We start from the raw sequence: 3,741 nt of genomic DNA on the forward strand, positions 1-3,741 counted from the left end.
ACATTTTTTTCCTAGGTGTGATTCTAAAAAATTCAATAGAATGACTTTCTGCTCATTTGTAGAAAGAGAATTAAAAAATAATATAGCAGATAATTCCTGCGTGCTCTTCAAAACAGTAACAATATCATCCTCACTGTCATCACCTCCTGCTTACAGCCTTTCATCAAACAGATAACAGCCACACAGTTAATGATAAATTACATGCTAAATTTTGCATACTAAGTATATTATTGAAAATACAATGTTGGCACCAAGTTTTGAGAGACAACTACATCCTTTCTTTTGTTTTTATTGCTGAGTCAGATGCACAACACGCAGAACACCCCAGCATTAATTCCTAGTTAACTGTTTCTTTCTTTCTTTTTTTTTCTTCAAGTTACTTTTAAGGTTTTCTTTAAATTACTTTAAGGTAAGTAGGTAATCAGATAATGCAGAATAACAACAGGTATACAAATAGAACAAGAGAGTCAGATTAAGAGATACATCAAGAAAGACTAATGGGGCTATTATTAACTCTTGACAGGGGCAGTGGGGTCATTGTGAAACTAAAATGTATGGCCATAAGTTCTCAATATATTTCAGAAGAGAAATTTCTTAGTGCGGGAGCACAAAGGTAAATTCTTTCTGGTCAGTGACCCCAATACTCACATCAACATAGGATTGACTTGTAAATGAAGCACCCCCAAAATAGGATGGGCACCATGACAGTTTCTGGAGAGGACCAACTAGTGTCAAAAATCTTCCACCTGATTGAAGGAGTTGACATCCGATTGGCAAAGAGTGCTGAAGGTGGACCGCAGTTTCTCAAGGCAACCACAAACCATAAATTGGGAAGACAGAGAATTTGTCATTCTCTGCCAGGAAATGACCCACTCTCGTGAGACTACTCTTTGTTTGAGCCTCACTTTACTTTTACTTATAATAAAGTTCTCCTGCATGGCAAAAAAAAAAAAAAAAAGAGCAATAGATGGTAATTTTTGAAAATCCCAGGTAGATTTGTCAGTGTCATGTCATTATAGTGAAATACCGACACAGGCCCTTATAAAAGAGAAGAGCGTTATCTGGGCTCACGTTCTGAAGATCCAAGTCTAATGGATGACCCAGTGGTTTGGGACTCATATGTGTGGGTGATACATCATGATAGGGAATTTGTGTCAGAGCAAGTGCTCACATCTTAAGCCAGAAAGCATAAAGAGAGGATAACAAGAGCCCATAATTCCTTTCAAGTGCCTCCAATGACCATGAGCCACGTCTCTTGGAAGTCCACAGCACACCCCCACACCACACACAGCCCCTCCCCGGGAAACAAGGCTGTTAATACATGGACATTTGAGGGACACTGTCTACAGTCAAACCATAGCAATAGGAATAAGATATTCCAAAGAGCATGTAGAAGGATAGGGAAGAGCATAAGGCTAAGAATAAAATCAGTGGAACTCAACATTGAAGGCATAAGGGGTAGGGAAAAAAAAAAAATCAAGTCAAAATTCACCCCTAGAAGTAGGAGGGCATCCAAAGAAAGAGGCATCAGAGCATCAAGATGAGGATTTCAGAAGATGGAAGAAACTGAGCTCAGATATTAGAGAGAAGATCCAGAAGACAAATAAGTAGTATGTAAGGAGTCATCCAGCCAAGTCTGTAAAGAATATCCACCCTTAGCTTTATAACAGTTCTATAAAATAATGAAGGCAGAGGGGCTAACTCTGCTTTCAAATCACCTTCTTCTACTCTCATACTAGGCACCAGATCCATTATACTTCTTGATCAACAGTCTTTGTCAAGTGACCCCCAGTTACCACCTCTACTTTTAAGCAATGTGACCCTCCTTTGGCTTCTGTAACTTAGCCCTCCCTGGGCTTTTCTCTTCCCTTTCTCTCTCCCTCCTCTCTCCCGCCCTTCTGCCCTTCCTTCTCCCTCTCCCTCCTCAATGCAGGCATTTCTCAAGGCTCAGTGTTCAGTCTTCTGTTGGTCTTATTTCTAGAATAATTCTGCTGGACTGATTTAATTTCCTCCTTCAGCTATAATTTCTTGGCTGATACTTCCTAGAAATCATAAAATGTTGATATTGTCACTGTTCAATCTGTTCAATATTCATTGCAGAGAAAAGAACCACTAGTGTATAATCCCGCAATCAGAATCCCAGATACAAAGTGCTGCACATACCTCATCCATTATTCCCCTATTCTCTTTTTCTATTATTATTTTCAAGAAAGCTCTAGGCAGCTTGGTGCTTCCTAGCTTCTGGGACCATTGGCAGGAATAATAATGACTTATCCAACTGCAGCAACAAATCCAACCATACAACCACTATTTTTGCAAGTGAGTTGAAAATTATATATGGTCCTGCTGCTAGAGTTCACCCCTGAGAATATACTCAACCCACCAAGAATCCACACCATTTGTACTGCCCACATGAGTGGGTTACACCGCATTAGCCTCTTGTTTCCATAAGAAGTCCTGTAATTTTATCATATTTCATCATTATGAAAGTTTACATTTTACTTTACAATATCTCAGAAATTGAAATGCACCTTACAATTAGTTGGAAATACTTTTCATTATAATTGAAATATAAAATAATGTGTCTTACAATCTATGGCATCATAGATATGATGGAATTTGGGTATTCGGAGAATAATGCAAAAACAAATTAGTTTCATTTATTGTACAACATGGTGGCTATAGTGAATAACTACATATTTTATTTTGAAAAGAACAGAGAGTAGATTTTAAGTGTTCTCACCACAAAAATACAAGTAATGGAGTAAAGCATATATTAAGTAGCTCAATTGAGTCATTACACAATGTATAGTATTTCAAATAGCATGTGGCTCACAATGACAGTCTATAATTTTTATTTGTCAAATACACTTTTAAAAGTGTATTTGAGAACTTAATATTTTCTCTGAAAGACAATAGTATGGAGACTAAAAGATGGGCTTAGAAGTCAGATAGACTGGGTTTAAATATCAGCTCTTATTCTTATTTGCTGTAATAACTAGGGAAAATTGCTTAATTTTCAAGATCTTCATTTTCTAACCTGAAAAACTGAACTAAAGGACCAGAGAGATCCACCCCTGGGATCCTGCAAAGTTTAGTGTCTGATGTGCTCAGCTCAGTGCGTGACCCTAGGAAACATTGGTTGTCTGCTACATTCCAGTCCTTGTGTTTTTTCAAAAGTACAAACTAAGAGGCATAGGAATAATATTGAATTCTTATTTTGACTCAACTAGGTAAAATTCTGTCATCACTATAATCAAGAAGAGAAAAAAATGAACACCCCATAACCCAGACTCTAAATAGAGTCCTAAAACAGACTGAGCAAGTTCTCATGCATACAAGTCATAAGCAAAGTTTCCAAAGATGATAAACCAATACTGTCTCCTTTTCTATATCTCACACCACTAAAAATGTGCAAGCACATGTTGCAGATTAGACCCAAATTCACCCAACAGAATATCCCTCTTCCCTCTGCAAGACTATGCGGTCCAACTCCAGCAACTCCTAAGTTGACCAGAGTCAATGTGAACTGAGACATTGACTAAAATGTTTGGTGTTTCTTTCAGGGCAAAAGTTATAAAACTTCATATGGTACGGTGAGATTTTAGTAAATATACATACATTCATAAAAAAAGAACTGAAAGGATATATATACCAAATAGCCAACTGGAGAGTGAAATTCTAAAACTTTTTTTCCTCTTTGTCACTTTTAACTTGTCAATAACTGAAATGGATTGCTTT

The sequence above is a fragment of the Sciurus carolinensis genome, chromosome 12 (genome assembly GCF_902686445.1).
Source record: "Sciurus carolinensis chromosome 12, mSciCar1.2, whole genome shotgun sequence".
NCBI lineage: Eukaryota > Metazoa > Chordata > Mammalia > Rodentia > Sciuridae > Sciurus > Sciurus carolinensis.